The sequence below is a fragment of the Meriones unguiculatus genome, chromosome 10 (assembly GCF_030254825.1).
Source record: "Meriones unguiculatus strain TT.TT164.6M chromosome 10, Bangor_MerUng_6.1, whole genome shotgun sequence".
Lineage (NCBI taxonomy): Eukaryota > Metazoa > Chordata > Mammalia > Rodentia > Muridae > Meriones > Meriones unguiculatus.
This window is the reverse complement of record NC_083358.1, coordinates 80579110-80600842: the sequence shown is the minus strand read 5'-3', so window position 1 is coordinate 80600842 and position 21733 is coordinate 80579110. Positions and strand designations below refer to the sequence as shown.

The 21733-nt window shown below is 34.7% G+C and overlaps 1 protein-coding gene across 3 annotated transcripts in view; it reads left to right on the top strand.

Moving 5' to 3' along the window:
* Nucleotides 1-7864: 7864 nt before the first annotated feature.
* Nucleotides 7865-21733, top strand: part of Ndst4 (N-deacetylase and N-sulfotransferase 4) — a 351768-nt gene continuing 337899 nt past the window's right edge. For 2 of the 3 annotated variants that reach the window (XM_060392790.1, XM_060392791.1), the window contains exon 1: nucleotides 7865-8509. The gene's annotated coding sequence lies outside the window, so the exon portion shown is untranslated. The remainder of the gene's footprint in view (nucleotides 8510-21733) is intronic. The other variant, XM_060392792.1, reaches the window with a different exon arrangement.

The window sequence follows — 21733 nt, the reverse complement described above, 5'->3', positions numbered from 1 at the left end:
TGTCTTTGATATATTCTAAAACAAATAGAAATTACTATAAGTTCCGTGAACAGAAAATACTTCTATGAAGCAAATGCTTTTTTAGTAAGCTAATGTGTGCCTATTTGAAGGTTTTCTCCATTGCTCACCCCCACATTAAGGTTGTATTTGAAGTGCTAGACTTGAATTGTAAATCAAAATCTCCTTTATCAATGACCCATTTCATTTATTTCTGAGCTTTACTTTTATTTTCAAAATATTAAAGAAAGTATTGCTAATTAATGTTTCACTAGAGTAAATTATTTGCAAACATATTTAAGTCGATATGTAAGCTAACTATAGAATAGAACACAGTCAGCTGCCAGGCTCAGTGACTGAGTCCAATTACAGGTAAAACTGGAGGCTATTCTCTCAAATAATCTACCAGTAAGTAGGATGGAAAATTAATTTTCTTTGCATTTGATGGGTCTGCTCTGTGTTTCTGCTGTGCCATTTGCACATTAGTCAGAGTCTGAAGGAATGCAGCATCAAATTCATAGCAAGAGCAGTTTTCTTCCAGTCAGATCAACAAAGATGAAGTGGCAGGTTCTTGGTGCTCTATCTTTTATGCAATATTGCCCTCTATGGGAACTAAGATGCTGAAGAAGCAGAATGGTGTTTACTGTTTGTTTTACTTTTGTGATCATTGAATAGCCTTTCTTCTTTTTATTTGAGTGCACCTGTCATTCATCTTCTAACTGATATAAATAGCTGAGCTGCAAATCATATTACTTAGTTTTATTCTAGAATGTCAGAATACATTTTATTTATTTCCGTTTATATCCGCTATTTGTTTTATCTTATTTTTAAATAGCATTCAAAAATATGCTTATTTCATGAAAATTTATAGTTATTTTTTATTGAAATATTCTATTTAGAAAATGAAGCAAAAATTATGTTTCTAAATTAAAGAGATCCTTACTATAATCTGGAAGGTGAATCCTTCACACAAAAGAGCACACACACATTTCAGTGATTTTTTTCTGTTTAAAGTCATTTATAAAACTTGGTTTGTTTCTTTGTTTTTCCAGCTGTCTTGAACTTGCTTTGTAGACCAGGCTGGACTTAAACTCACAAAACCTGCCTGCCTCTGCCTTCCTGAGTACTAGGATTAAAGGTGTGCACCACCACACCTGAATTATAAAATATTTTAAAATTATGAACAGAGACTCTTTCTTAACAAATGATTTTACTCGTGAGTATTAGGCAAAGTGAATGACAGTGTACTAAGATGGAAAATTAATCTATGTGCTCTTCTCTGTGGAGATGCACTTTCCTTCCATCTTCCCACTTTCTACTTGAAATGAGTTACTTCTGTTTTTGGAATATAGAGACAGGGCAGGTTTCATTCATAAACACTTTCATGAGAGAGATCTTAACACAACATTGTCTCCATTTTCTAGTTTTTCGTTGCTACATTCTATTCAGTCAGTCATTCACAAATTTAAAAAGTGTGAGTACCTATCCAATATCATTGTACTCCATCATGTATTGCGAATAGCGTTAGAGATGATTTATGTACTCAGAGCACAGACATGACTGGTGAACACATACCACACACACACACACACACACACACACACACACACACACACAAGCTGGCACACACACACGCATCTGTTTGTATCAGTTGACCAGAAAATAGTAAAAATATAATGCTGAGCTTGTGATAGGCTGCTGATTGAGCTTACCCTCAGCCTGATTTGCATATTAGGCCACTTTACCTGCAGCAGCTCTCAAGCAAATGGAAAATATAAGCCATTGCTAGCTAGTTTTAAAACACTCATCACTACATTTGAAGACATCACTCCAACCTCCATGCAACACATATGTACTCAATCACCACACAGGCACACACACACAACAAAATTACACACACAACATACACCAATATACACACACACATACACAAATGTACACACAAAAATACGTACACCACACACATAAAAGTTATATGCACACACTACACACATACAAAACTATACATGTATCACATACATACATTTACACATATACAGACACTTCCATAAGCACACATATACACACACATGATAGATGTACACATAGAAAGGCAGTCATTTGTGTTGTTCCTCTGTATGTATGTGGTATGTGTATGTGTGTGTGTGTGTGTGTTTATGGTTATAAGTGTACACTTGTGTATATATTTATGTTTTTATATGTGTATGAGCATGTGGTATGTTACGTATATATATTTGTATGCGCATATACATACGATATATACACAAATATACACACATAAGTATGCACATATGCACACACATTTCATAATGCATACATATGCAAATAGCATGTATACATACAGACCACACCCACAGACATGTATACAGTCAACACACAAAGACATGTATACAGACAAAACACACATACAATGATACATATTACAAATACACACGTGTAAACATATGCCTACAACATATACACATATACAAACATTAAAAACATCCACACACATACACATATATACACACACATATGTACAAACACATACAGACATACACACCTCATACATACGCCTATTACACTACGCTGAGATCAAATAATAGAATGAAGAGCTAGTGAATTCCTAATGAGTGATGGTGATTTAGAATGAGGCATTCAAACTGACTGGCCAAAACTGATATACTAAGACTTGGTGAAAATAAAGATTTCCCATGCTGATAAGCGCATTAGCTGGAGTAACTCATAAATGAGAAGCCTGCTCCCAAAGCGCTGGAACCGACAGAAAACAAATGATGTTGGAATACCTATGATAAAAGGAATTTACTAACAGATGAAACAGAATACCCTGTTTGACACACGAGGTTTTATCAAATTTATTACTCTAATGTTAGCTGGCTTCCACGTAGTTTTCTAACTTGGAAAATTTATTACTTTAAATTACAAAATATAAATTGGATAGACTTGTAAAGTCTAATTTCCCCCAGAAAAATAGCCATTAAGCTGTGATAAAAATTTTGGAAAATGCAGAGTAGAAAGCAAACAGAGTAAAACTTCCTACTGTAGTTATACCACACTTTCTGTATTTAGAGCTGCTCTCATGATATAGATTCCCCAGGAAACCTTGGCCTGATTAATGTACCTGATGAGATTTCACCACCCTTATGAACCGTAACCCTCACAAGGAAAACTTAAACCTCGGAATAATTGCAAATGTAATTTCTCCTAGGCACCCCTACCTTGCCCCAGGACACACTTGGCTCATTTTTTTTCCACAACAAATATTCTTGTGATTCAATGATGCTTGGGCCAAGAATTGCTATTTATTAAAAATCTTCTTGCTGTAGGCAGTGGTTGGCCAAGCCAGAATCAGGCTGCTGAACCCAGCTCTTTCTTAATGGCCTTCAGAGCTTTACATCCTCAACTGACTTGTTTGTGGCATTAACATGCTAATTTCCTTGAATGATACACTTTTGAATGATACTGGCAAGGTATCTCCCCAAACCTGAGGGTCTTCCTTATTTCCCCCTTTAGCAGCTTTTTAACAAGAGGTCTGCATGTGCAATTGCTACTGCTTATGTGCACTAACTGGACAGTGCTATTGCACTGAAGTCTGCAATAGAACACTTGTGAATGAGAGAAATGAAATTTGGTACTAAGTTTTACCCCAAATGTATCGACACAAAAGGAGTGAAGATACATTCTTCACACATAGTCTGCACTTGAGTTCTGACACAGATTTTTTTTTTCCTCCTTTAAAAAAGTTTTTATATCAAAGATCAGAACCTGGTGGTGGCCTCACTAGGCCACAGAGAAAAAAGATCCAGACAGTCCTGATGAGACATGATAGGCTAGATCAGATAGTAGAGAAGGAAGACCTCTCCTATCAGTGGAGTAGGAGAGGAGTATAGTGTTGGAAGAGGGAGGAAGGGTGGTCCTGGAGGAGATGCAGGTGGGGGCTACAGCTGGAATACAAAGTGAATAAATTGTAATAAATAATAATAACAATAATAAATACATAAATAAAAGGTTTTTATATTAGTCACTCATCCCAATTAAAAATACTCTCCTCTGAAATTTCTAACTGTGAACATGACTCAGTCACTTTTAAAAAACAGCTGTGGTGCAGTGGTCTTTTCTGAGACTGCTAATCCAACCAAGGACCACGAATAGAGATAACTTAGAACCCCTGCACAGATGGCAGCTCAGTTTCCAAGTAGGTTTCTTAGTAATGGGAACAGGGACTGTCTCTGACATGAACTGATTAGCCTACTCTTCAATCACCTCCCCCTGAGGCGGGTTGAGCCTTACCAAGGCACAGAGGAAGACAATGCAGCCACTCCTGATGAGACCTGATAGACTAGGGTCAGATAAAAGGGGAGGAGACCTCCCCTATCAGTGAACTTGGAAAGGGGCAGGGAAGAGATGAGGGAGGGAGGGTGAGATTGGGAGGGGAGGAGGGAGCAGGCTACAGCTGGGATACGAAGTTAATAAACTGTAACTAATATTAAAAAAATTAAAATTTAATTAAAAAATAAGTGAGAAGAAATAATTAAATTTACTGTTCTCACAATTTTGACTGAACATACTTAATTTAACTAAAAATTAAACCCAATAAAAGTTTATGAATACTGAAACACATAAACTATGCTGTCATTTTTTTTATGGATGGAAAGTTTTACTCTAAGGTTTTATTCTTATGGTTTTAGAGGGCTAAGAACCCATCACAGTGGAAAAGTGTGGCAACAGGCAGCAGACAGACATGATGATAGAGCAGCAGCTGACCTAGTGATGGAACAGTAGCTGACAAGGTAATGGGAGAGCAACAGCAGACATGTGGTGGAGCTGCAAACTTAATGGAGCAGCTGCTGACATGGTAATGGAGTAGCATCCTAGAAGAAGCACTTTGAACCACAAGGAGTTGGCCCATTCTGTGGTCAACTTCCCCATTTTTCCTTCAAATAAACTGACTTGAAAAAAGCAAACAAATAAACAAAACAAAAATGACCTTCATTTGGAATAAAGGCTTTGAGGCAAAAGTATCACAAACATTTAATCCAAACAATCAAGAGGCAGAGCTCAGCCAGCCTGGTCTACATATCAACTTTCAGACCAGCTAGGGCTGCATTGTGAGAGCCTGTCATCAGAAACAAAACAAAACACAACACAAAATGAATTGATGTAAAGATATTAGAAAGCATACATTATTAGAATACTGTATATTAGGCTGTTATTACATGTATTTATTCATTTTAAGTGTATAATAAAAAATGTATTCAATGTTTCACCTTTTAAATTTCTAAATGCTGTTTAAGTCATATACACTTTCTACTGTTTGGTTGAAATGTCACTGGATATTTAAATTTAAATATGTAAAGTAAATTAAATTGCAGAAAGAAATGTTGAGTTTGTTAAACCATTTACATCATGCTGAACAACTAGAAAGTGTGGGGTTACAAACCTGTCTGGCACAATATATTGAATTACAGTTGGAAAAGATAAACTGAGATCTTAGTTTAAATCCAGACTTTGTACATAAGAGAAAAGTTAGATTGCCTTTACCCTGGTGTCAAAACAAAATTAAGAACTTTTATTTTCTGTTATTCAACTATAGCAGAAAGCCAAATGTTTGTATGTTGTTTTTTATTACAAACTAATTGAATAAATGATATATATGACTCAAGTTCAAGTTTAATTGTAGATTTCAGGTTAAGATATCTAAACAAACATGTAAACAAACAAAGGCCTTAGCCAATAAGTTCTCTCTGTATTCTCTCTTATGTAACATGTTCCCATCACAAAGCCAATGGTCATTATCTTCATTTTCTGAACAAGACAAGTTAAAAATATCAACAGATAACACTTTTGTAAGTAAGTTTCTTGATAATAATTGGAGAAAGGCAATTTGTACAATTATGTACAAGGGCAAGTTGTATGAAAAATATCATTTACAAATAACATTGGGGAGTTTTTATTTTCATTATTCAGTCTGGATGTTTGAATGTCTCCAGTTTTCTCCAAGAGTAGAATTATGTTTTTGGTGGCTTTATTCATTTATAAAACTTATACATATTGTGTTATGCTTTATCCTGAATATTTACTTTAGATTTTAATAAAGTGGAACAGTCAGCTAAGTGGTATTTTTCTTTTCCTACAATAGAAATTTAAATTTATATCTTTGGTTATTTTTCAATAATTAACACTTAAAAAATTATCATTTTATGTCTTAGAACTGACTAACATTACAACATTTCCATTGTGAAAGTATTCAAATGGTATTAATAATTTCACTTGAGGAATTATTATATATCTTTAGATAAAATCACTGTGTAGACTAATGGTTTGAAAAAAAAATCTGATCAAGTTATTCCCTTTGTAATTATTCTACAATGTCCACTCTTATTACCAGAACACGGCTGTGAATCCTGCTCCAAGATTTCATGGGATAGAATTGTACTGAGAATCACTGACCTGCCATTTCATTCCAATAAGTTCAATCATTATAGAACATCGTTTTTTTTTTATTATTGGTTTTTGAAATAGAGATACAGAAATGGCATAATGACGTCAAGTATTTTGTAATAATGTCTTTTTTCACTTAATCAATTTTCCAACATTTTAAGATACTAAGTAAATATAATTAAACTTTAAAAGTAAGTAGAACAAAGGTTAGGAAGTTGTATGGAATCAGAGTGCTTTTCTAGCAATTGGGAGGCTCTGGGTTAACCCCCAGCAACATAACGAAAGAGATAAAACTATGTAAGATAGAAAATTTCAATCAGGATTTAAAATGATTTTATCATCACTTAACTGTGTCGTGCTGTTTTCCTCTTAATATTATTTTATCATAATAGCAATAAAAGATTTATCTGCAATATGCTTATTCTTCTCAATTTTGATGGGGATCACTAATAAGATTCTGGCTTGACCTTCAAATGTATCTTTGCTACCCAAATGCTGATAACAAGTAAAGTAAAGTTCCTGAACCCTCCCTCTTGAAGGTTTTATAAATATAGACTTTTCCTTTAATATTTATTTTCCTGTTTGTAAATAACTTTTTGTCACTGTGAAATATGTATTTTTAAATTTTTTATTATTGTCATTTATTACAATTTATTCAATTTAAAAATTATAAATGACTTTAAAGTAATCTTCGCAATATTTATATGTGTGTTTTTTTCTCAGCTTGCTGTGCAGGTAAGTATGTGCAACTTTGAGATAAATGCTATGTATACATTAATACCAATTATACAGGCTGCAGACCATAGCATAAATATTAAACTTTCATGGCTTCCCCACTACTATCCACCTCCCATTCTAAAGTAATTTTTCTACAGATAATTTTATTAAAATTTCCCCAACGTTACAGGCACTACTTATAACTGAAGATACCCACAGCAGAGTAGAAAACAGTCTTCAGCTCTATGTTGACTTAAGACAAATCTTCAACATGTGTGTATACATATATATGAATATAGACATATATATACCTATATAATTAAAACATGAGAAATAGAAATGTAGTTTCCCATAGTAAGTCAGATTTTACATCAGTGAATTAACATTACGCAATTATAAACATATATCTGTTCATACTTATAACACATGGTCATACTATTACAAATATCAGGATTTGGTAGCTCACAGATATTTCTACAAGTTCTCTATTGCTCACTGCTGGCTTTTGTTCTGTTGAAAAGTAGATTCTTTGGCTGGCCCATATTCACAACAGAAAGCCCCAACAGGAACTTTTATTAACACACTACAACAGTTGATACAGTGTCATAGCTGCAAAGTGAAATCTTATTCTCAGACTTGAGGGAAATATTCCAACTGTACAATGAAAGATTATGCAAATCCTCAAGGAGCATCTCATCAATCAGTGTTGTGTGAGAGGAAGGCAGCCGGCTGCTGAATTAGCTTCTGCTGGAATGTGTTCATCTGTAACATCTCACTGACTGGATGACATCACAACAGCTTCAGGTCCTTGAAAGTCTTGAGGATGATTAGCTGAAGGAATTGGCTATTTCTGCCAATCATAACCCGGCAGAGCTGCCTTCATAGTTCTGGAGATAGGAGAGAAAGAGGGAGGAAGGGAGGGAGGGAAAGACTCCAGCTAGGCAAGAGGCACAGCAGCAGTGGCAGAAGCAGACAGAGCAGCTGGTATTCGGTGATTAAATAGTTCTCATAGCCTTTTTGCTGTACCCAGCCTGCTCCCTGGTGTACTGCTCGTGTCCGAGAAGGAGGCTGCATTTTAACGGTGTGCTGAACAGAGGTCTGAATCATTCCAGCTGGCTGCTTGTTTTGAAAAGGACAATGTGTGTATAAATAAAAAGACCGCTGGAAGGGTTCAGACACCAGCACCGGAGCTGAGGAGTGCTCTCGGGATCCTGTTGAGGCAGATGGCACGGACTGAAAGCTCCGCTAATTACCGTGGAGCCAAGTAAACCTGAATTCTGGATATCTCATTTTCTAACTCCGGATAAACTCAAGTTAGGAAAAGAAAAAAAATAATATTGAAATGCTTCTCTAGGTAAGTTACTGCCCTAATTTGTTGAAATTGACAATGACTGGCTATGTGTGGCTTAGATTCATAAACAAGTTAAACGCACTAAAGTTTTATTTGTGAAAGATTTATATAGAAGCAGATACTTTTAGAGTCGAATTCTATCTCCCCTTCTGACGTGTGTGTACATACCTGTCAGTGTGCTTTGTAGAAGTTATATTTGCACTGTATATAGAATGTACTGCCCTGCTGTAAAATAGAAACTGCAACAGAAAATTAATTTTAACAGTTACCCTGACATTTGCACCAAAACACCTCCCTTAATAACAGGTTTATCCTGTTCCTACTGGAATCACCAATTTTGCAAACTCAGTCTCCAATGGTAACTGTGGCTGGTGTTTTAAGTGTTTTCTAGGAAGCAACAGCAACGTGGCATGCAAATTGCCCAAGATAAGAACTCTTTGTCTTAAGACCTGAGATTTATAGGTGTTCTCTGTCTTGATGGCATTTTCGTGAGAAACACACTTTTGAAAGTATAGGACACAGTCATACTGTTTATAAAGAAATAGATGCTGGTCCCTAGCCCCTATTAGAAATGAAAACATCTTAGAGTAATGTATGTCATACCCATGTCCCAGATTGTGAGGACATCAGCAGCTCAGTGCCATATCCACATACACTTCCAAAGTCCCCCTGCACCACAGGAGATGTTTAAAGGTGATTTTAGTGATTTCAGTATTTACATTAGAAGAAACTGAAGTGTTTAAATGTTAAAAAAATGTTTATTTCCTTTTAACTTTTCCTAATATATGAGAAGATATACTTCTCAGTTTCTGTAACGGTGTTCAGAAGTGATGTGTTTTCATTACGGTACATTGTGTTCTGGTCCTCAATTAGCTCTGAGAAAGTTTCTTCAGTTTGTCATTTCTCTGTCAAACTCTCCTTTGCTTGCATTCACAGTGTCTTTTCTAGAAGTTTTTATTATTATTATTTACGTGGCATCATAGTTGTTTTATGTTAATTCTGTAGCAACGTGCTGATGGGTTTCTGTAATTCAAGCTTTAGTATCCACTTTCTCGTCAACTTCATAGATAAATCCTGTATTTTTTGGTATAAGAGGAAGCTGGTAAGGACAGAAGTCACTGAAATTATTTGAAGTTCCCCCAAACTAGGAAGCAGTTACTTTCTCCATAAGTGATTTTAATGTTTTTTTTTTTTTTTTTTTCAGAATAAAGACAACTATTTTAGTTTGTTTTACTGGAATTGTGCCAATTAGCTACATCAGAAATTAGACAGTGAAATATATTTTGTTTTTTGTTGGTTTGTTTGTTTGTTTCCATGAAGTTTAAGTCAAGAATATAAAACACTGATGAGAAGGATCTACGCATCTAAACAGTATTTCTAAAACATTAGTGCTGAATAAAAAAAAAATCATTTCTGTTTATCTCAGTACAGAAATAGACATTTGAAGGCACTATGGTTGTTGCTGTTTTTCCATAGAGAATCCTCCGGCGAACTTAGGATGCTAATGATTCTATAACATGCACATGGACAGGGAAAGATTTGGGGTAAACCTGTGAGAAAACTGTAATCTGTATTGCTTTTAAACTATAGCATGAAAGTCACCCTTGATAAGAAAATACAGACAAAATTCTGGCATTACTCTTATAGAAAGGAAAACTTTGGATCATTTTATTATATTTTATTTTTTAACAAATCACTGATCAATAAGTCTAATATAAATATATACATTATAGATTTGCCTTTTTATATTTGAAAATCAAAATAGAAACACACATTCATACATAATACATGTATATACATTACCCTTTAAAAAAAGTTTTTTAGATTTTGTCTGGCATGAAAACTGTTATAACTATTTGATACCGATTCTTTCTTCCTCCAAGAAGGCTACTATGCCATGATCTTATTAAAAAATACCTCAGATGCTTAATTAATATCAACACCAGAGCTAGTGATTTTAAATGCTAAGTAAATGTTTCTAGTCCATACAAGAGGTGTTCCCAAGAAGTTTGATATATCTGTAATTTCCTACCTTGTTTTTGAGTAGAAATGTAGCCTATGAGAATAAAATCCCATCATACTCTATTTTATTTAGTAGCAACTACTTAGGGAGAACAGAGAAGCATTTAGTATACTGTGTTCAAACTAGAAGCATTTAGTATACTGTGTTCAAACTGATGCTGCCTCTCCAGATTTGGAAAGCAGCTGGGGAAACTTATAAAGTAAAGCTAGAATATCAGTCCTGGCTGTCAGCCAAGCCTGAGGAGCTATGCACCCAGAAAGCTAATTTTTTTTTCCTGAACTGAAATTTATTGATAATGCATTATTTTTTTAAGTCTAACCTGTACAAACTGGAATATTTCAGGAGCAAATATATTGTCCTACTAGAGCAAAACTGCAACATGACAAAGCTTGCTAGAAGGAAATCATAGCATAAACCCTATAAAACATAATATGAACTGGGAAGTGAAGGAATGATGAAATGCCTTGTCCATGTACTAGTTTGGAATGGCAGGGAGATCAGAAGTGTTGTATATGGATATGTGCCAAAAAATAAAAAATAAAAAAAAAAAAACACTTCAGGGTTTTATTCAAGCAACCAGGCTAGAAAAAGCCTAGCAAAAGTAGTTACCAAATACTTTCACAGCGCTGTAGTTAGACAACAAAAGGTGAAGACTTATTCATTATGTACCCCCAAGTAACTAGAGAAAGGAGATGTTGTCTTTTATTTTAAGTTCATAAAGTGAGAGAAATAGGTCAGGTGCCAGACAGTCTGCTACTGCCTTCAGCCATCACGATGTAACAGCCAGCCAACCTTTCCCTAACACTTAGGGAACTTTCAGCTATGCTGTTAGACAGGGTGTGAAGTGTGGTCTCCTTCTGACTTATTTTCTTTGAGCTTTGGCGGTTAGAGCAGTTAATGATAACGTAGAAATAATGTGCATGCAGCATAGTGCCAGTCTTTCTCTAGCTCTGTTTCTAGTGGATAATATCACATTTTAGGCTAGACAATTTTTTTTCTTTAAGCAATAATATTGAGTTGATAGATTTTTCCCTCAAAATTTGGATAATCTGGTCATTAATATCAAACCCACGAAAGTATCAGGTATTTCAAAGCTAATAGTTTTGAGATAAGAGTAATTTTGACATGAAAATGGAAACTTCCTCTACATTTCTACCTGTAAAATACATATATTTCTGTTGTGTCATTATCATTTGGCATATCCCTTAATATGAATATAATTCAATCATGACGCAGGTTTTAAAAACATAGCTTATATGATGATAAAACATGTAATTAATTTTAGGTGTCCCTCTGAGTTAATATAAATATACAGTACTTTATTAGTGTTTTTAAAAAGACTTACATAAGACACCTTGTGAATTGTAAATGAATAATCGTTATTAATTACTCAAACTTAAGACGTGCGTGTGAAAAGATGAAGGGCTAAAATGACTTGTGGCCAAATGCTTGAGAACATACTTTGACCTATTCAGGGTGTTTTTGAATCCAAAAGAGATAATAACATTATTAGGTTGTAGAGTTGAATTTTTGTTCCAAAATCTTATCTTACTCTTCATAAAAATAGTTGTTTGAAATATTCAAGAAGTTCATTAAAGAGCAGCATTTCACAAAGTAACAGAAACATACATAGAAGCATAAACTTCTCATGTTCCTAAGTTAGAATTAGCCAAATCCAAACTTTTTACCATCAATATTTAACCACTTTTGCTTTGCTTTTCAACCCTTTTATTTCTTTTTTTTTTTAAGTGTTTGGACTCAAACATATGGCTTTTTCACGTACATACTGAGCAAGTGGTGTACTACTGACATATCTTCAGTCCTCATTAAAATAATGTTCCAGTATAACCACGTAGAAGTGGCAAGCCATCAGACAGGGTCCTAGCAAAGAGTAAATGTGGGCATAGACTGCCTCCAGTTCTTTCCATTCTCCCTTTGCACCTTTGCTCCCCTTGTGGTTCTTCCCTGTCTTCATTTGTGTTGATTTGCTCATCTACTTTCCTTTCTTCTCTCTCTAACCATTGTGCTTCTTCGCTTCTTTCTGTATCCCCTCCACTCTTGCCGTGGCGAGTTTAGTGCACAGCTGGTGAGCAAACCACTCATGTTTAGCATGGCCGCAAACATAAGACATGGTGTGAACAAAACAAATGAGGAAGTGCACGGGGAAAGTCGGTGAAAGGGGTAAGGACTAAACGAAGATAAAAGTGGGAAAAGTGCATCGGAAAAAGTCGCTCTCAAGATAATTAAGAGTTATTTTCCTGTTATGTTGATAGGTAATGCACTTTTCCAAATCCTTTATAGAGTGCTTTATCCCCTGTTCATATATTCCCTTTCGTGGGCAGCAGCACATTTCTACCACCAAAATACACTATAGAGTTAAAAATAAAATAATAAAAGTAGATACGAGTTATAACTCTCCGTTTGAACACGCTTATTAATCGTTTATATGTTTAATAGTCTAAATATAGTAACATCCACATTCAGGCCGAAGGTGAAACGCCATGCTAATGGGAGAGGAAGATGGGAAGGTCAGCTATTGTACCCACTTAGATACTCTGGCTCGACTCCATTCCTCAATCAGAAATTCAATCGTAGACTGCTGATCCACAAATTTTGTCATATTTCATCAGACTTTTCTAAAGAGTTCTTGATGCACTGAATAGTGTTTCACGCCTACATTAAAAAAAATCATTTAAACCTCAGAAATAAATATAGCAACACTAAAGATTAATACAAGGACAGGAAACAGATGCGGTGATGCATATGCTCCTACCAATGCACAGAAAAGTCCTAATTCCGCTCATTACTCTGAAGTGCAGCTGAATAATTAGAATCAGAATGGGAATTTGATCTGCTTCTCAAACCATCTTTCCTGAAATTTTATGTCAGTCCAATTAAGAGTTCACAGATATTCTCAAAAGAAAAGTAAAACACAAACATCTATTTGTAAATTATACCTATTAATCCATTTAAAGTCCATGGTCCTTGATATCTCAATTTGTAAAGAAGCTTTCTTTCAATTGAAACATTTTTTTTTAATAACCACAAAAATGATGGGAAAATTGACCGATTGAAGTTGAACTCAACTTAGTACTTAAATTACTCTGTTTCTTTACCTAGTCATAGTTCTCACTTCTACAGGGGAGGAAAGCCTGTAATGTTCATCATGATAATGATAATAAGTGTTACTTTCTTCACTATGAGAAGATGCTAGGACAAATAGAGCCCATTCTCATGAGGACTGTACCCTGTGATTTACTGTACCCTAGCCACGAGTCCTCTCAAGACAAATAAATGAAGGCAGGGTTCAAAGTTATACATGAAAATTAAAGCTAGAACTGGTTAGTGAACATCCTTCTGAGAAACTGTCCCTCAGGAAATTCATTTTAAATTTGGGTACTGAACTTAACGAGATGATTATTTTTCCCCAGAAGAAAAAAAAATATGATTAGTGCTAGCAATTTTTTATAATAAGCAAGATAAAAGACTGGAATTTGTCTCTGCCTATTGGTTATCTTCACAGTTCTGAGGAGCTGCATGAAAGAGTTTAGGCTAAGGCACACCGTTGGTGTTACTTTCTTAGAGAATAAGATTATGAAATTCTACAGAATGGAGGTTTCAATTTTGCCTTTATTCTTTTCAGCTCTAAGTACTTAAAAATGAATATTGACATATATTATCTTAGAGCATTTTTCCCATGTGTGTTTCCTGAAAACTAATGATAATGGAACCTAAGCAATGGAAGAATTGTCTTCCCATCTTATTTTCACAAACTGGTAGGAATATAAATCAAAATTCTAAAACTATCACTCAATTAACTGATTGGGGGATCTAAAGAATGATCTAGAAGGGATATGTATAACTGCTGTATACATTACAAATTACAAAGTAATTCATGCTCAGTAAGAGGCAAAACTGGGTTAAATCTATATACTATATCATTAACACTACCTTAGACGGCATTAATAAAACCACAGAGTCAGTACCAGGGAACCGATTATCCATAATCCTGCTAGCACAGATCTGGCTTCATTTGGTCTATCTGTATATCATCCTTAGGTTCCTAATGTCTTTATTATGCACAGTCTTCTCTGACATTTCTTTTTCTTCCATACTAAAACAGGCATCATTTATTTGTCCCATATAGTTCTGTCCCAGTGCCAATTACCTCACGATGGAATTAATATTACATTCTAATTTAACTAAATCTTTTTAGGGGTGATGGCTTGGAGAGTAAACAGAGAGAAGATGTGAACTTAACAGCTGGACAAACTGTGATATTTGAATTAAAAGTTGCCACAAACGACCAGTACAGATGTATTTATTGTTGGAGGTATAAGTGTGCATTTTGGGATACTATCAAACCAAAATATGAAGATAGTAAGAAGGTGTTTCTATACAGTTTCAAGAAAAGATTTCTGAGCCAGGATTTCAGGCCCTGTGAAGGAGGTTATAATTCCTACTTTGTAGGTTTGCTATGAAGGTAAAATCTGAAAATAAATTTATGAACACTAACAAATTTGGAAAATTCAGACATTTCAAATTAATGGATTTAAGATTTAATTACAGGCATCAGTAATCTGACATTGACCTACAGTATAACTTTGGCTCTGCTTCAAAGAAACACGTGAGTGATGGGGTTGACTGTTTCCAACATCTTCTCAGTATTATTCACTAGAAAATAGAGATCTCACTCAACTCATCATACTGTCTCCAGTGTATTTGCATTATGCTTGAATAGTGATAATTTAATAGAAATGGTCAAACTATATTGATGAATATTTTAATATAAATTTATCCTGGCCTTAAAAATTAACCAGCAAATGCAACTTAAGGAATAAAGAAAGCAGAGTATAGATCAGAGTGAAAACTAGGAAAATGTTCCTAATTGTTTCCCTGGCATGGAGGAGAAGAGGAATACATGCAAATTGAAAGAATGAATAAGACAATCCTTCTGAAAATAAAATCAGATAGAATGAAACAAGATAAAATGTTTCTTAGGTGCTCTGGTGTTCTATCTCTCCAGTAGGTTAATACATGAAGTGCACAGTGGATAAATTCATTCTAAAATTTCTATTCCTATTTTTTAAGATTTATTTATTATGTATTCAGTGTTCTGCCTGCATGAATTGCATGCCAGAAGAGGGCACCAGATCTCATTATAGATAGTTATGAGTATGTGGTTGTTGGGAATTGAACTCAGGACCTCTGGAACAACAACCAAGTGCTCCTAAACTTGAGCAATCTTATAGCCCTAAAATTTCTATTTTTATTGCTGTAGTCACCCAATAAAAACATGACACCCTGCGCAACTATCTCTTCACGACCCATACAAATATAGTTCACAGCTTTATATTACGGAGTGCTAATATTGACCTGCACTGGGACTCAAATGATAACAACTATATTTTTAGTTTCTAAGTATTTATTACTTAAACTCCTAGCTGCCAAATACACTCTGAAGATGAGCATCATATTTACCGTTTCATAACCATCCATCATTTTTTACTAAGTCAACTTGCTGAGTGATGTTCTTGCTGCAGGGCTTATTACATTTAGTGTATCCACCAGCAACACTGAGTTTGGTTTTCAAGGCTCATATAGGAACAGTACAAGAAACATTATCTTTGACAAATACAAAGAATTCTTGAAATCATTCGGCTTTCTTCTCAATAGTTTATATCATTTTTTTCTTTTCTTCTTGTTGTTGTTATATTCTATTTTGGTGTCTATCTTTCCAATTTGAGAATTTTGAGTCCTGCATTAGTTTTACATATTACCTTCCATGTTATTTCCAATTGATGATCAAGCTTCCATTATATTGTGTAGCACCTATAAAAAGTTAAAATAAAGCATAGAGCAAATGTATGAAAAAATAGTGAAAATCCTACTACAGTTGAGTGGAGCATGTATTCTCCAGATAAAGAATTACCCGCAAGGTTGATAGAAAATTAAATAAGTCAAAGGAAAATATACTGGTTACCACTATATTAGTTAGAAAAGGAATCAGCACAAAAATGTTTTCTACTTTACTAAATATTTAATAGGCTCATTGCAAGACAGTGAAAATATATTTATTGATATTCAGAGAAGTGATACAGAATAACAGCAATGGAAATCACTTTATCTAGATGACACTGACTTTGTCACATCACTTATCTTGATATTACGGTCTCTTCACATTCATTCTTTGTTTCTTCCATAATTATTTTGTTGACCAGAATTTGTACTTCCTTATGCACAAATAAAGGGTGTTCATTTAGCATTTATTTTCAGTTCCCATCTGCTCAGTCAGAAACACTGAATGTTATCTAAACACCTTCTTGATAATGCCACGTGATTATGAAAAGAGAAACGAAAACTCATGAGACCTTCTTCTAAAGTACAGAGTAGACATTACTTCTATTGCCCAGATTGTTCTAAATTTTCTCTGGGAATTTTGTATTGATGACTTTAGATGTCTTTAAATAGACAGTCAGTGGTTGAGAAGTAATAGTTGAAATTAACTTTAAGAAAGAACAGTCTTTAGTTAATTCTGATGCTGGCAAAATTCATTTGTAATGACAGTAATATATAGCTTCAGAAAGAACATTATTAAAATAAAGTTTGTAAGAGATTTCAAATATTATTTTAGTAACTTGTAAATACAATTGTAACACCATTAGTAACACTTGTAGCAAAAAAGTCAATTAAATCATGTACCAAGAAAGTCAATTAAAAATGTAAGTTTCTTTTGTAACTTTCTTTTTGAGAAAGATCCATGTGATTTCTTAGGATGAAACTTCCATGTTAAATACCATATATTAATTTTGTTCACTTCTCTTCATTTAGAAGTCAGGAAGTTTCTATAATCTGGTTTTATTGGTCTCTATCTTTTTAGAGACTATTAGCTATAGGAATACAATAGCTATAGGAATACAGGAGCAGTGTGAGAGAGTTTTACATTTCATGAGTGACTAGTTCCATGCTAGTCTGAAGAGACAATTACAAGGATGTAAATCAATATACCATGGAACAATGGCGTCTAATGAATGAGTATTGAGCTAGACCAAAGCAGTCTTCAATTGATGCCAATCATCTCATTGCCATTGGCCATAAGTTAGATGGAATTAAGTGTCCAAAGAGAATCATTGAAAATGAAGACCTTGTTGTATGTAGGTGATTGCTCATGTCATTTCATCTCTACTGGTGGATGGAGGGTTTTCTTTCTATTTCCACTCTCCCTTTTTTCTCTTCTCTTCAAAGCAAGGCCTATCGTTCTATTTGTTAGTGAACATTTTAAATATGATTTGCTTACTCATTCTTTGTTTCAAACTATTTCATTTAAAAATTTAACAAGCATACACAGCGTTAGATTTAATTATGCTGTTTTCAAACAAATTGGTTAACACCATTCCCAGGCTTCCTAAAATCCTGCCCTGGTGGCTTCAGCATGTGGGAATTTCCTCCCTCTCTGAAATCTCAAGCCACTTTGCTGGGGTAATCTCACAAGCTAGCAAGTGTATGTTCCTCAGGAAAGCCAAGTGGGCATTCCTAGTAATGTGGCCCCTTCCATCTCTCCATGTACTCTCCCAGTTGTTCTCAGTTCTCACTTTCTCACAACTCTTGCCTCTTCAACTTACTTTGTTACCTCCATCTCACTATGTTGGTTTTCTAAGCTGCCAGCACTCTCTTAGAAATGCAAAGTTGATAATTCCTTTATGTGTGGATTCAAACATGGCCTCAGACAGTTGGGCAGAAATGTCTTCAGCACTTGTTTGCTTCACCTTTTGGATTTCTTCACTAACAATAGCCTATGCAGTGCTGTTCACCGTGTTTGTCTGTCATTTTGCTAGCCACTCTCATCTTCATGTCACTAAGTTTTGTGAGATGTTTTAACCAAGGACCTTACCATTTCACCACAGACCTTGAGATTTCTTCCTACATAAAAGCAACCTAGTACCATTTCTTTTCGCATGTCTCCTTAGTCTTGAAGTAATACTACTATTTCCTTCTCAGCGCATTTCCTTCTCGTGTGTACAACTGACTCTTCCTTTTGGCTTCACTCATCACATGGTATTCTAGGTGCTTTGTTAATTGCATGTGTCATACAATGGGTTTCCAGTGCTATGGAACACTGGGGACAAGAATTATCCAGGGGAAAAACTATAGCTTTTTTGTGAAAGGTGCCAGTAAGTCTTGGAATCATTCATGATGCATTTTTTTTTCTTTTCATTCAACTAATCATCAACTAATGGCACTTCTATTTTGTTTTGATGCTGTTACAGAGTGTGTGAATGTGTATGTTTATGTTGTGTTTATGTTTGTGTGTGTAAGTGTGTGTCAGTGTGCATGATGAATGCAGGTACATGCATATGGACATCAGAAGACAAATTTTGTGAGAGTAGGTTCTATTCTTCCACCAAGTCAGTTCCAGGCAACAAACTCTAATTCTCAGGATAGCAGTAAGAGCCTTTGCCCACTAAGACATCTTATTGACAATGCCAAGATTTCTTACATGAACAAACAAAAATAATTTATGTGACAGTATTCACAACCTTTTGATCCCAGCAAAGAATGTAAATCATTCACCGATTTTGTTTCTTCCAAAAATAAAAGTCTTCTTTTGCTCTACATGAAGATTATTGGCTCAATATAATAGACTCAGAAAAAAGGAACTGAAAAAAGTGATATGGGGGAAAAAGAGGAAGAAGAAATGAAGGATGCGTTTTTATCATGGGGATACCTTCATAGTAGCTTAGGATACAGGAGGATTCAAAACGAATAGGCATTTTTAAAGTGCTGTTTCAGGATTTATGAGATGGATCAGTGGATAAGGGGTAAGCATGCTTGCTGCCTAGCCTGACTCTCTGAAGCTTTCCTGTGACTCAGTGCTTGTATTTACATACATGCATACACACATAATCATGGAATAAAGAAATAATGAAATAAATTAAGAAGTGTCTCCATTTAATTTGATGTTAGCTATTGGCTTTCTATATATTAACTTTCTTGTGGTTTACGTATGTACCTTGTGTCCCTGACCTCTCCAAGACTTTTAACAGAAGGTTGTTGGATTTTATCAAATGCTTTTTCAGGATCTAATAGGATGGTCATTTTTCTTTTTCCTTTCAGTTTGTTTTGAATTATGTTTTGGATTATGTTGATCGATTTTCTTATATTAAACCACACAATCTTGTCTGGGATGCATCCTTCTTGATCATGGTGGATAATAATTTTGATAGTTCTTGGATTTGGTTTGCAAGTATTTTGTTGAGTCTTTTTGTATCAATGTTCATGAGGAAAATTGGTCTGAAATTCTTTCTTTGTTGGGTCTTTGTGTGGTTTACATATTAAGGTGACTGTGGCCTCATAAAATGAGTTTGGCAATGTTCTTTCTGTTTCTATTTTCTGGAATAGTTTGAGGAGTATTGATATTAGCTCATTTTTGAAAGTCTGGCTGAAACCATTTGACCTGGGCTTTTTATTATTTGTTTGTTTGTTTGTTTGTTTTGGATCGGAGACTTTTGATGACTGCTTCTATTACCTTAGGGGTTATAGGACTATTTAACTTGTTTACCTGATTGCTTTAACTTTGGTAAGTGGAATCTATCAAGAAAATTGACTGTTTCATCGAGATTTTCTGATTTTGCAGAATACAGGCTTTTGAAATAAAAACTAATGACTCTTTGGATTTCCTCAGTGTCTGTTGTTATGTCTCCCTTTTCATTTCTGATTTAATTGATTTGGTTATTTTCTCTCTGCCTTTTAGTTAGTTTGGCTAAGGGTTTCTCTATCTTGTTGATTTTCTCAAAGAACCAGATCTTGGTACCATTGATTCTTTGTATTGTTTTCTTTTTTTTTTTATTGTATTGATTTCAGCCCTGAATTTGATTATTTCCTGCTGTCTCTTCCTCTTGGGTGTGTCTGCTTCCTTTTTTTTTAAAGGTTTCAGTTACTCTGTTAAGTTGCTATTATGAGATCTCTCTAATTTATTAATGAAAAAAATAGAAATGTCATTTAAAAAATCATTGTTTATTAGAATTTATTCACTTTGAATTCTGGCTGTGACCCCTCCCTCATCTCCTCCCATCTCCCCCCCACACCTTCTCCTCCAATGCTCCTCCCTTAGTCCACTCATAGGAAAGGTCGTCTTGCCCTTCTATGTGACCTTAGCTTATCAGGTCTTGAATTAGAAATATTCAATATTTTTTACAAAGGTCTAGCTAAAATATTATATATAAATAACATGAGATTTTTTTTCTTTAATAGACATTAGTTTCCAGAGCAGTTTAAATTCTTTAAAAAAAAATGTTTAGAGGATACAGTTTCTCTAAAGTACAGTTCATAAAATGACATCAACTTTGATAATAAACCAAAAGTTTATACCACTACTCAAAGTTCACCATGGTGTTCGGAGTTGTATTGGTCTTACAGACACTATAATGGATTATTTTTGCTACCCTAAACACCCCATACCTCCCTCATACATTCCTCAATCCTTCCCATTTCTACAACTACTAATCTTTCCTCTGTCACCATACTTTGGCCTTTCTCAAACTTTCTCATATGTAGTATCACAAAGCTTGTAGCATTTTAATATCAATTCTTTTGCTTAGTAATATACATTTAAAGTTTCTGCATATGTTTTGTGGCATCACAGATCATTTTGTTGCTGACTAGCAGTCCACTGTACCGATGTTTCATTCACAAGCGAAGAATGCGAGGGACTATTATTTCACATCTTCCCAGCGTCCAGTACAGTGAGATGTCTGGATTTCAGCCTGGATCTTAGGTGGTTAAGTTCTGGTATCTTATTGCTCCAATGACTTGTAACCCCAGGATGAATATTGTGCGGGACATCTATCAGGATTGGAATTATTACATGATCATTTGAGAACATTCTGTTTATAGCAATTTGTTCTCTTTAAGCTGGGTTGTTTTCTTACTGTAAATTTTAGAGAATTACTTATATGAGTTTTTTTTTTAATATCAGTTATGCCTACTCTAAATGCAGTCTTCTCTTATATACCCTACAATCTCATCCTTGACAGTGACTTTCATGGATAAAAAGTTTTAATGAAATAGCTTACCAATTCTTTATTTCATAGCTTGATGCTGAGCTGTACATCTACTGTCAGAACCAAGGGCATGTGGATTTTCTCCTGTATTGTATTAGGAGTATTATAGTTTTACTTCTTACACTTACCTTCAGGTAGGTAGGT